The sequence below is a fragment of the Pogona vitticeps genome, chromosome 1, assembly GCF_051106095.1.
Source record: "Pogona vitticeps strain Pit_001003342236 chromosome 1, PviZW2.1, whole genome shotgun sequence".
Taxonomy (NCBI): Eukaryota; Metazoa; Chordata; class Lepidosauria; order Squamata; family Agamidae; genus Pogona; species Pogona vitticeps.
This window is the reverse complement of record NC_135783.1, coordinates 219,270,213-219,283,771: the sequence shown is the minus strand read 5'-3', so window position 1 is coordinate 219,283,771 and position 13,559 is coordinate 219,270,213. Positions and strand designations below refer to the sequence as shown.

Here is a 13,559-nt window from a genome sequence, read left to right as displayed (position 1 = left end):
AGTACAGCAGAATACAAAATGCAGAAGTAAAACATGGTTTCTGAGGTGACAGAGAATTTGAAACAATGAGCTCAATACAGGAGCGATGGCCTTTTAAATTATTATTATGTAGGTGTATAAAGATACAAATCTGATTCCTTTACTCTCTCGCTATTTTCCTGAGCAGAACAATACCTCAGATGAAGAATGTGTTAACAGATAGTGATAACTACATACCAAGTGACTTTTTGTATCAAGTATACAAAATATAGCAGATTTGAAATGGCATAGGTTTTTTTCTTATTGATGCCATGCTTCAATCATTTATAAAATGGGTTACCTTTCAAAACATGTCTAAATAGAAAGGTATGATTGAAATATGAACATTTCTCACTCAAACTGCCTAGTGAGGGATAATTAAATGGAAATGCCCCGATTCATACTCTTTTTATGGGCAGAATCATTGAGGCTTTATCAGAATGTGTTCTTGCTCCAATTAAATTACGTTTTCCACAGAATGCTAGCTCGAGGGTAGTCTTGTGAGGTTCTTAATGTACTTCCTCTTAATTTCTGGGTAATGTGGTGCTGACAATCACTTAAGACAATATAGCTGATAGGGCAGTCTTTTTCCCTCCAGAAAAATGTTTTTGTAGCATATCCCAGTGACACTTCCCTCAGATGGATGTCTTCCCCTGAACTTGATTAATGTAATGCAATAAAAGAGATGTGCACTAAGGTGTCTGAACATGTCTTGTTAAGTATGTTTGATTCATTATATTTAGTTCTTAGTTCCCTTCTTTTTCTTCAGTTCATTTTTTAACATTTCAATAATATATCTATAAATATGAAAAACTTGGCACTTTCAAAGTCCCTGACATATATGGCTACTAATTCATGGCTCTAAAAATTGTATCTTTCAACTTGTCATTTTAAATGTTGTACATTTTATTGCTGCAAGTAACCTGTGTTAGAAATTAAAGGTTGAACTTTAGCAAGGAAATAAATAAAATGAGTGACAGAAAGGCTACATGGGAAGATACCTGGATGTAGCACTAAAATAAAAAATTCTGACCTTCTCCCATCTTGAAATAACCAGTTGATTTTTGACACTTGTCAATCGCTTGGTAAGGCACTAAGTAAATAGAAATGCATGAGGATCAAAATAGAAACTGCACTTAAAAGGAAATTATTAATCATAAACCATATGCTTATTAATCATAAACATCCATACCGTATATAGGACACCTAGACTGTGCGTCGTCTTGTACTATAAAAACATAGTTAAAGTATACAGCAATGCAATGTGATCAGTATGTGGTCCCTGGTTGGCTGAGATGAATCTACAGAAGAAAACCAAGCACTTAGGCAAGATGGTGCTGCAGCAGGAGGATATGCAGTCTTCGGGGGGGGGGGGAAGCAACAACCTTGAGAATTCTTGATAATGAAAGTCTCCCCCCCCCCGCCCAGGCACTATTTTGTTTCTTGAAAGGAGTATTTTCAGCCTCCAAATTATCCTTAGTAGAGGATAAAAGATACCTCATGGTAAAAGAAAAGCAGCTGACTGAAATTATGCTTAGCTAATGGGCAATGTAATATCACATGCTGAAAGGATTCCAGTTTATTTTTGTCTTAACACTGATTTCCTGTAATAAAATAGGCATCAGGGTTTGTCTCCTGATTAAAAAAAGAAACAATTCTTGAGATTATAAAGAGAGTTTCAAGAGGGTGAAGAGTTTGAAGTTAAGAGTGTGGCATGGCATCAAGCTCTTAAGTGTCGCTTTATTGGCCAACTGAAAGTTTCCTTTATAAGTTGTCTTGTTTGTGTGAGAGGAAGGCGTCTTAGATTTTTAATAAACAGAGAGCACATGACTTTGTATCAGCATTCTAGTACACATACACATCATTATTGCTGTGATACTATCAGGGCTCAAGTTCTGAAAACCCTTCACAAACATTTATGATATCAATGTATAGCCATGTCTTTTGTGCCATATCTTGGTAAGGCAACAATAACTTGCATTGTCTCAGTGGAGCATATGGAGACGAATAAAAGCCTCATAAGCAAAGACACAAAGCTGACCACATGAAAAAATAGGCGGTTTGAAGGCTTCATGCAAAGTGCAGTGAGAGATGGGTGGTGGGGTTTGTTGGCAGAAAAGAAAACAGAAGTCATGGTGACTGATCCAAGAGCAATGGGAAACCACACAGACTAACTGCCAAATATGTTTTCAAAAGCATCTAGTATTTGTGGTGGTTAAGAAAGCTAGGATTTGGACTATGAGTTGTGGGCAGAAGTGCAAAATCAAAGCAATCAAGTCCAAGCACAGAATCCAGCCAAAAAAGATACAGAGGAGCGGAGCTAACAGGTTCTAATATACAAAGCTTGTAATGTGTAGATTTTCTCCACTACCAGGCCTTTTCTTTGCTACAAGTCTTGTCTCTGTGGAAAAAAAGGAGAAGCTTTTCTTTTCTTCTTCTTTTGATGAAAAAAACCCACACACAACCAGTAGTAATGGGAATACTGAAACAAACATGTCTTGTGTAATGGTTAAACAAGTAAGCTATGAGCTAAGAAATCCTTGGTCAAAAATCTGACCTTGAATGTACAGTACCTATGAATTGATCTATGAATTTACTAAGTGGCATCCAAAAATCTATTGGGTGCTACATGAGACTTTCACTGTGCAACTGCGTTACCTCAAACATGGAATTTCAGGATCCATTGAGAGGGTGTACTCTATCATTGTGTAATCCTCCTGTGTTTTCTTATCGCTTTTTCAGTCTTTTAAATTTTTTTTATTTATTTATTGTATTTATATCCCACCCATCTGATCAATCGACCACTCTGGGCGGCTAACAACAGATAAGATAAAACAATTTAATATATAACAATAATATACAGTACAGGTAATCAATTGCTCAAGATGGAAAAGAAAAAAGAAAAGATAAATCAAATAGTGGCTGGAGGGAAGGTTGGCTTTTGAAAAAATTCCCTTGACCAAAACATTTGTTGAGGAGAGAAAGATGGAATAGTTGCACAATGCACTCTGAGTGGTAGTGCTTGGAGCGCTCTGTCTGGAAGTGGCCTTAACCTCTCCCCAGCTGCAGCTGAACTATGGGTTAACTAATACCAAAAGACCTGGCGTACTCTGTTCCATGGGGTTACGAAGAGTCGGACACGACTTAACGACTAAACAACAACAAAATACCCAATGCATGAACCTCACAAGACATTTTGCTGTCTGAGTTGGAGTGGCAAATCGGGCCTTTCCCACCCCCAAACATCAAGGAGATATGTGGTACCTAAAGCAAGCTAAATAATTTTGACACATGAGGGAGAAAATCACCAAAGCACCCCTCTTCTGACCTGCCAGCCAAATTAGAAGATTAAGAAGCAACTGACCATCTGTTTTCTTGTCATGATATCTAAAATCTGCAGCCTGAGGCAGTCCCCTGTCTCTGCTTAGTGGGAGTGCTGATTACGCACTGAAGGTCCAATCTATATGTTGAATTGCCACACTGACATTTCAATATTGACATACACCTCATGGTAACCTTTGTTAGTTTTCACTAATTCCCAGTTGTTCTCATAAGTATTTTTTAAAACCTATAAAGGATGAACTAGATATTATGAAATACAGGGAACTGTTTCTGCTATGTCTCTAGTCTTTTTGTTTATTTACTTCATTTGATATTCTTCAGTTTGTTTCCAAAGTGCCTGTTGAGATGGCCTACAAGCAAAGCGTCCAGAGAATAAGCCAACATGCATCAGTAAAAAGACATAAACTAAAAGAAGCAGAATGATAAGTAAGAACTTCAGTATATTTCAAACAGTTTGGCATCATCAGATGCTTTCTTGAAAAGAAAAGCCTTCTCTGCTGCTCAAGGTGAACAATGAGAGGGCCAGGAGGACCTCTTTTGAGGAGAAATTCTACAACTGCAAAATGTAAATGGGGATACCCTGGCTCTTGTGTCCACCTGCTTCATCTCTGAAGGAGGTAAAATACCAAGAAGGACCTAATATATTGACTGCAGTGTAAGAGTAGATAGAGGTGGTATGAGGTTTTTTTTTTTTCCAGTTCCCAAGTCTGTGATTTTACATGGCTGAATTTTTATTTTATACTTTATATATTAGCTCCAGGATCTTGAATGGATGGTGGTGGTGTGACAACCCTGAAACCCAATGGCATAAAAAGCATGCTGCTTATATACTGCCCCATAGTGCTTCAAGCACTCTCTGGGCGGTTTACAAGTTAATTTATGCAGGCTACACACTGCCCTCCCCCCAACGAGCTGGGTACTCATTTTACCAACCTCGGAAGGATAGAAGGCTGAGTCAACTTTGAGCCGGCTACCTGGGATTGAACCCCAGGTCGTGAGCACAGTTTTGGCTGCAGTACAGCAGTTTAACCACTGTGCCACGAGGCTCATTTAGAGGGCCAGGAGGACCTCCTTTGAGGGGAAATTCTACAGTTGCAAAATGTAATGAATGCTATAAAGTCGGAATGATATACCCTTTTAAGAAATCAGGGTGCAGCACACGAACCAGCCTTCGTCCAGAACTGGCCTTGGAGAGGGAACACTGGGCAGTCATCTGGGGCACCAAGATAAGCTAGGAGTGCCAAGCTGAGCTAAGTGGTCATCTTTTTCATTAAAATGCACTGTCTGCAGTGTGTGAGGATAGTCCAACCCAAGTGTCTGTACTCTGTTCCCGCCCCTCCCTAGGCACTACTGGTTGTTTAGGTACTAACTACAGAAATGCATTTCTTGGCTCCCAGAAGAATAATTTTCTGTAACAGTTACCACAGGAAAAGGCATGGGGGTGATATGAGGACAGGCCTTGAGGGAGCAGTTCTTCCTGAGAAGGATGACAGCAGGCCACAACCAGAAGAGCCATGAGACGGAGACCTGAGGAGGAGAAAGAAGCTCTGCCAGGAAGGATTTGGAATTCACAAGTGGTACTCAGGAGTAGCATGACATGATTCCATTTTGCTGATCCCAAAGCCAGAGGGAACAAAAATTAAGCACATCTATTATTCTACTTGATCCTAGGGCAAGAAGGAGATGCAAATAAAAATTCTCTAAATAGTCTATCTCTGTAATGATCTGTGCATGTGATCCCTAGCTTTGCGCACACTGGCATGAGTCCTTAATGTGGTAGGGCAGAAGCCAAGCTAGCAACATCACTCTTGTGCCATGGTCTATAAACTGTGGGGTTCTGCAGGGCTCGATTATCTCCCCAATGCTGTTTAATATCTACATGAGGCCGCTGGATTGGGTCATCAGGGGGTGTGGGGCATCATGCCATCAGTACGCTGATGACACCCAGCTCTACGTCTCCTTTTTTCCAATTGCAGAGGATGCCGTTCTGTCCCTCCAGCGCTGCTTGGGGGCCGTACTGCAATGGATGCAGGAGAACGGGCTGAGGCTGAACCTGGACAAGACGGAGGTTCTGAGGGTGGGTGTCCCCACCGTCAGCGGTCTGGGAAGCTCTCTCTCATTTGGGGGAGTGACTCTTACCACAAAGAGTGAGATTTGCAGTTTGGGGATCCATCTGGACCTGGCACTCACCATGGAAACTCAGGTGGTGTTGGTGGTCCTTACCGCCTTTTTCCATCTTCGGCGGATAGCTCAGCTGCGTCCCTATCTTGATATTGGGGTGCTCACTACCTTGGTACATGTGCTCGTAATCTCAAGATTAGACCACTGCAACACACTCTACGTGGGGCTGCCTTTGAGGCTGATGCAGAGACTCCAAGTGGCGCAGAACGCGGCAGCCAGACTACTTAGTGGAGTGAGAAAATATCACCATATCTCCCCCACTCTGGCCGCTTTGCATTGGCTGCCCATTTGGTTTTGCATTGACTTCAAGGTCTTAATGCTAACGTACAAAGCCCTAAACAGTTTAGGGCCTCGATATTTGGCAGAACGCCTACTCCCACCAAAATCTATCTGGATCACTCGAGCGAGTCAGGAGGTGAGGCTGAGGAACTTGACGCCGAGGGAGGCCCGGAAGGAGAAAACAAGAAACCGGGCCTTCTCGGTGGTAGCTCCTTGCCTCTAGAATAACCTTCCTCCGGAGATTCGTGCAGCTCCTTTGCTGGGCACCTTTAAAAACCAGTTTAAAACTTGGATGTTTACACAGGCCTTCCCTCCAGTGAACACTTGATTTCTTTCTTCTTTTTATTTTTATTTTTCTTTTCTTTTCTCCATCTAGAAGTATTTGTCTATTAATGTTTTATTTTATATTTTTATATATATTTTATATTTTGTTATGTATGTTATGCATGCTGGAAGCCACCTAGAGTGGTCATCTGACCAGATAGGTGGGGTAAAAATACAATCAATCAATCAATCAATCAATCAATCAATCAATCAGTCAGTCAGTCAATCAATCAATCAATCAATCAATCAATCAATCAATCAATCAATCAATCAATCAATCAATCAATCAATCAATCAATCAACCTCTTGAGTGGTTCTGGAAAGTTGACCTAGGGCAAAGAAGGCATCTAAAGGCACTACTTAACCCAGGCTAGCCCAGCCTCTGCTTAATGTTAGCTGTTGGCAGTTGGAGCTGGGCAATACACAAGTTACATTAAACTATATTTTTTAAAATGAAAAAACAGAGGAAGTAGGGAAAAATGGGTGTGGCACTAGTTTCTCTGACTCTTACAAGTTCTGTTCTCTGGCTCTTGTAAGTTCTCTACTGTATTTCCTTAAGATAAGTGACTAAAGCACCAGAGGCACAGCTTTGCTCAACCCATAGGGTTAAAACAAAACAGATGTTATAGGTAGCCCATAATAAGAGCTGAAAGCACTTTACTATTGGAGACAGAGATGACCGAGGTAGTCTCTAGGGTTTGCAAAATCAGTCTTCAAAGGAATCCATATTTAAGATGTGAAGGCCAACCCTCAAACAAAGCAAGCTAATCTGCACACTCCCAAGGTGACAAAAACTCTTTGTGACATTCACTTTCATTTGGTAAGAATTATCCTCATCTAATTATGGGCTATCAATAATGTGCTTTCTTCACCTGGTGAATGAAAGTTAGATGGCCAAAGCATAAAGGTGAAAGGCTGAGTTTCTGACACTACTGTATTATCACTTCTCATTCATTAAGGAAAGAGGAAGTATAGTTGTTGTAGGTTTTTCAGGCCGTTTGGCTGTGTTCTGAAGGTTTTTCTTCCTAACGTTTCACCAGTCTCTGTGGCTAGCATCTTCAGAGGACAGGAGGAAGTACTTTGACATGGTATTGACTTTAAAGGAAAGTTCTGTGAAGTTAGGCTAAGAGGCCTCTGGAAAGAAGCAACGGCAGATTATATTTCCCCAAGGACCAGCATTTCTCTCAGGAGATACTTCAGTCAAACCAACTGCAAAGTAAATGTGTTCTGGAGACATTTTCTCTTAGGAAGACTGAAGACACATATTCAGCCTATGTTTAGGTTTTGTTTGTACAGTTTCATTCTGTGTTGCTTTATCAAAAGAAATATGGAATGTGAGACAAACCCTGCTCATGCCTGGACACATGATCCTGAAGAGTATTTTCACCTAAGAATTCTGTGGGCATCTGGTAGCTTGCAAGATGCAGCCAAAAGTAGTAAGTGGCAGGTCAAAGAGTGATCGAACAGGAAGAGACCTTGGTGCTTCTGTTTTTCAGAAGCTGAAGCAGGAGGTTGGCTACAGTTCTATGGCTCTGAATTCGTATCTGCACCTCGTGGAGTGCTATGAAACTATTAGGTCATACTAGTGGCTCTTGACTTATACAGGGCACTGCCCCAACTTTTCTGACCTTTGCTGTCAATAAGTGATGGGCAAAAGCCGCCTGGTATCCTTGGTTGCCACAAAGCAGGTGAAACCTCTTGCTCCTGCCAGACCTGCCTCATGAACTGAAATTGGTCTCTAAAGCTTGAGAGGTATGAACTATACAGGGTCACCCTACCACTAGACAGAGGGAAGCTGCTGCTTCAGGTGATCAAAGTTGAGCTAAACTCACTGGACATATTTCCTGTGCTACTGGGACATGCCCCTTTCTCCTGGAGGATAAAGCTGTATGTCTGTGCCATTGCCACATGGTCCATACAGTAGCCCTAAAACTAGCTTGGGTGTGGTAGAGGATGCTCCCTATGGGTCTCATTGGCTCATGAAGTAACTGCAGTGCATGTTTGGCTTGTTTAGATAACTATTTATTTATTTGCTGAACTCAACATGTGGTCTTTGGAGCTTTCTTCAGTGTCAGGCATGGCAAAGTGTAGTGTCTATTACACACAAGCCAAGTAAGCACAGTGCTGAATCTAGTGCTTATGGCCATTCAGGAAGTAAAAGATCAGCATGAGGGAATGATCCAGGAGAGGATCGCTTGCATGAAACCACTGCACAGATTGGTGCCACTGGACTTTACTTTGGGGGATGAGATGCTTCGCAGTGGCGGAACACATGCCGAAGGTTCCAGGTTCAGTCTCTGGCCTATGTATTTATTTAGCTTTTATTGCATTAAGTGTTGTCAAGTCACATCTGACCTATGATGATCTTAATAGGTTTTCTGAAGTATGTGAGGTATTCAAGAGGTAGTGTTGGCATTGCCATTCCCAGTGAGTTTCTATGGCCGAGTAGTGATGTGAACCAAGGCCTCCTGAATGCCAGTTTGTCAGTCTATCCACCAAACAATACTGGGACTCATTTAGCACTTACTAGCTGATTGAAAAAAACAACAACACAAACCTGTTATTTGAGTGGTATATAACTTACAGGAAAACAGTTTAAAATTCAAAAACAGTAAAATTTCAAGAGATACTTAAAACACTGGGATCAAAGAATAAACCAAGAATGCCAAAACAGAGTTATCAAATAAACAGATGCTTGCCTTTCTCTGTTTTGGATAAAACCATCCCACCATTGGCGATTTTTGGTAATCAATGACTTCCTCCTCCTGTCCCACAGTCCTCATGAGTTCCTGCAGTGAAAGGAACCGTAACTGCCTCAGGACAGACATAGGAAATGTTTACTTTCTGATAAGTACTTTCTGTCCCAGCTCAAGTTGGCATCAGACTTATGCACCATAGTACATAATTTATATCATTTAAAACCAGTTTAAACTATTAAAAACAACAAAACATCTGCTATTAAAAGGTCCTGATTAATAATCAAAGGTCTGTTCAAATACAAAAGACTACTTGCTGCAGAAGAACAGTATTGAGGGGTTCAGTCTTGTCCCATCTCACAAAAAATGTAAGGATACCATGGTTAATGGTAGTGAAAGCAACTGAGCAATTCAGCAGAACCAACATGGACGTGCTCTTTCTGTCCAGTTCCTGGTAAAAGTTGCCCATAAAGGTGACCAAAGCTACCTCTATCTCAGCAAACAGATGAAAGCTGTAAAAGATTTCAAAGACCTTGCCATTTTTAAAAGCCTCCACCTTGCTGTGAAAAGACAACAATGGGGATGCAAGACAACCCTCTGTGAGGAAGGCATGTGACAATCTGAGTGCCACAACTGCAAAGGACTTTTCCCTATGAGTCATTAACTGTAAAGAAGTTTCTGGATAGCAGGGAATGGTCTCTGCTCAAAATGTTGGGGAGTTGCTACCAGTCAGAGCAGGAAACGCTAGAGTAGATGGACAATACTGTACATCTTACATGATGTGAGGCAAGGCTCCCTTCTGACCTTTGGAGGAAGATATAACCTGGACACAACTAAGCAAGACAAGTGCCACTTCAGAAAACTCAGAAATCAACACAACAAACATATTCACAACACAGCCAAGCTGCTGCTGATTGAGTGAAATTGAAGAGAAGCAACATCCCCCCTCCTTAGCTTTATCCTGTCTCTCACAATTGCTTTCCTTCTATTGCTCATTTGAAAAGAAAGCAAGATTGGGATCCTGCACATTTCAGGTGCCTACAGATATGCACAGAGCACTGATCTAACCCCTTTTCATCTGTTCTGGCTTCATGAAAGGAGACACACTTTTCACAGGGGTGAGCTATCTGACCTCCTCTGTTAAAACTAATCTTGATTTGTCTGTGACTCCAGAGAGGGAAATATGATCTTTCCTATTATTCCCAGGACATCCTTCCAGGAGCAAGAAGGTAGCAGCTTTTTCATTCCTCCGGTTTAAATAGTTTTTAGTCACTGCTGTTTATGTGAAGTGTAGAAGTGGGGTGTGGAAGATGCCAGAGGGGCATTTGTCCTGCAAATGAGCATTGTCTCTATAAAATGTTTTGCATCTGTATCACAAAGCTGCAGAATAAGGAAGAGCCATTGCAATGCCATTGGGAAGGGCAAACTCATCCTCTGTCTTGTTTTGGGGGCATTGCTCTCAACATTCCTTTATCTATAAATATGCCTATGATGTCATATGAGACTCTTGTTTTCAGAATCATTTTTTAACTCCCTGACTCTAATACAATAAATAAACAAGCAAGCAAGCAAGCAAGCAAGCAAGCAAGCAAGCAAGCAAGCAAGCAAGCAAACAAACAAACAAACAAACAAACAAACAAATAAATAATAAAGGGATGGTAGACAACAGAAGATTATTAAATGACCTTTGAGGACAACGGATTAAGTTCAGAGCCCTCATGTTCAAAGAACTGCATCCTTTTAGAAAATATGACCAAACTGTTAAGTCAAGAAACAGAGGGGGAAAGAAGGTGTAAGGGACTGCAGTGTTCCTCTGCTATTCATACTGCAAGGACAGTGGCTACCACTGTTTGAGAGAAAACATGGTTAAGCTAAACTGCTCATTAATCAGAGGAAGAAAGAGGAAGAATGTTTTTTTCTTTGCTGTTTATATTAGGATGTTAAAATGTAAGACTGTAAGCAATAAGCCCCCTCCCCCACAAAAAAAAGGAGGAAGGAAGGTTTAGGGTGTGGATTGCATGCTGGAGGCAGAAGGTAAGAACATCACAAGATCCCATCAGGGGGAAAAAAAGAGAGAGAATATATAATTTACAAAGTAAGCACTTTTGGACAAGACAGTTTCCTTCCCTGTTTCTTGTTTGGTGCCGAGACAGAGATTGTCATTTTTAAAAGCAGTTCTTGTAATACGTGCACCATCAACTTGGACTGAACTGCCCTCCCCCCTCTGCCTCCCTCTCTCTTAGCACTAGATCAAAGTTTCAGAAGCAAGCAACACTGCATGGCAATGGCATTTGTTGTTCAGTGGAGGCTTTTCCAGAAGTGTGAGATGCTCTTGGTGCTGTTATGGAGTGGGATGAAGAACACATGCCCAACTGTATCTTGTTCTTATCCATGTAAATATATGAAAATGCCTTCCTCTCTCTTTCTTAGCATTGAGGGTAGGAACACAGCAAGCAGGAATAACCCTTGCTATTTTGATGCCCGAGGCAAAGGAAAGACAACATCCCCTCCCTAGTTGATGGAAAGAAGTTGACTGTGGCTGATTACACTGGCATTTGTCCCACTGTTCCATTCTAGAGATACACTGGTTCACTGCTTTTGCCTGTGACCACATGATGTAAATTTCAGCATGAACCAGACCAACTCCATTTTGGTTCATTTCCAATGTGTGTGATTGTTGATATCAAACCAAACTGGCTCACTGTCTGTCCCTTTGAAGAAGCCTCATGGCGATCTTGAGAAATAGAATCCTTTTGCATGGCGATCCTTTGGAGGGCAAGGGAGACAAAGTTTTGAATTTTGTTTTCATTGTTGTTTATTGTTTTGAAAAGGTTTTTTGAAAGCCCTATCAAAGCATCACCGATGTATTGTATCAGTTAATAATAATAACAACTATGTGCCCTCAAGTCAATTCTAACTTATAGTGACCCCTTTCAGTGTTTTTAAGGTAAGGAGTTCTCAGAAGTGGTTTACCATTCCCTTTTGCTGGAGGTATCCTGGGACCTCTACACAGTCTTTTTTGGGGATGCACAGTGGGGAACTGAACTCTCAACCTCTGAATTTACCCATGTCAAGACATCCAACACATATAGTAATCGAAAGTTCACTTTCAATGAGAGTATCAATCTGGCTACCTCAACTCTGACACTCCCACCATTTTGTAAGTCTCACAGTATAAACATCTAAATAATCAAAGGTTAATTGGATTGCTATGTTTGGGGAGCGAACGTGGCATTTTTCAGAGGGTTTAAAGCAGGGTTGGTGGGCTATCTTTATTTTGCTTTATTTAATCAACAAAACTAAATACTTGCTGTGCAAAATGCACCCATGAAGATTTTACTGTGGTCAGTTATTTTTAGCCCTAAAAGAGAGATTAAATGAAATCCGGGATTATTACGGACAGTGTTAGAAATGAGCAATAAAAAAAACTTTATCGCTGGGATCAGCTTGACCCAGTTGGGATTTGCTAAGCTCAGGGTGCTGCTTTTTGGAATAACCCATGGAAGCTAAAATTCCTTGGCCACAAGCTTTCTTTGAATTGGGAAAAAAGTTTGGGAAGGGGGGAATAAGAGAACGTCACACCTTTTTATTTCATAACCAAAAAGCCTTCCTAACATCATGCTGAATTCAACAAATTTGAAAAGCCAGTGAAAAGCAGCAGTCCATGACCCTTTCTCTGGGTGCTGCTTCCTATGCTCTGTGAGATGGTGGTGTGATTTAATCCTAAACTGTGGATTAAAACCTGGGTAGTGGGGAGAGAATTAGATAGATAGATAGATAGATAGATAGATAGATAGATAGATAGATAGATAGATAGATAGATAGATAGATAGATAGATAGATAGATAGATAGATAGATAGATAGATAGATAGATAGATAGATAGGTGCATGCACAAACTACACATTTCTTTAGAAAAACAACTGAAATTGCAAGAGATCTAATATGGGTTCAGAATACAGTATTGGACTTAGTACTGTGGGTCTTAGTCCCATCAAGCCCATTTTGTCTGCACTTTATATTGTCAAAAAGTGTTCATTTAAATATAAAGAGCAGTCAAATGGTGCCTGACCTAGGACAGGACCACAGACAGGGCAGATGTATAAATCTCTTACTGTTCTGCTGCCCAGATCCACATCTGGATTGAGAAGGGTCTGTTGGCAAGTTCTTTCTGTAGTTTCAGTGGGGCTTTGAACTTGTGTCCCTGATTTGATATTATCTATAACCAGACCGTGCTAGCCCTATAATAGTAGCAGAGAGTGGCAATGCCTTTTGTTTCTCTACAAACCTGTCCGACTCAGAAACAAACCATATTAAAACTTTTTCTCAACCCAGAGAGAGAGAAAGAGAGACAGAGAAAGACAGAGACAGAGAAGGCAGTAGCATGAGACATGGCTCTCTTTCTTCCTCTTCCTCTCAGAATATTTATGGATTAGCAGATTTGGGAAGCAGAGAAACGAGGCAAGGTGAGAAAGTGCTTACTGTATATACTTGAGTATAAGCCTAGCTTTTCAGCACAATTTTTTTTGCTGAAAAAGCAGCCCCTTGACTTATACTCGAGTAGTGTCAAAATCGCATGTTCTCCCCTGCAGTGGGGGTGTTCTCCAGACTTCCCCGCTCATCTGTGGATGGTCTGATGACCCGGATTAAGTACACTGCATTTCCGGTTCCAGGACACTCCCATTCTCCTCCTCCTGTATATTCTATGTACCCACCTTCC

At 41.0% G+C, this 13,559-nt stretch overlaps 1 long non-coding RNA gene across 1 annotated transcript in view; it reads left to right on the top strand.

Annotated features, from left to right (window-relative positions):
* The window catches only part of LOC144583312 (uncharacterized), a 65,747-nt gene that overhangs the window by 30,558 nt on the left and 21,630 nt on the right, over positions 1–13,559 (top strand). The window contains exon 2 of the long non-coding RNA XR_013537033.1: positions 3,695–13,559. This exon is cut by the window's right edge and continues 21,630 nt beyond it. This is a non-coding gene — a long non-coding RNA (uncharacterized LOC144583312). The remainder of the gene's footprint in view (positions 1–3,694) is intronic.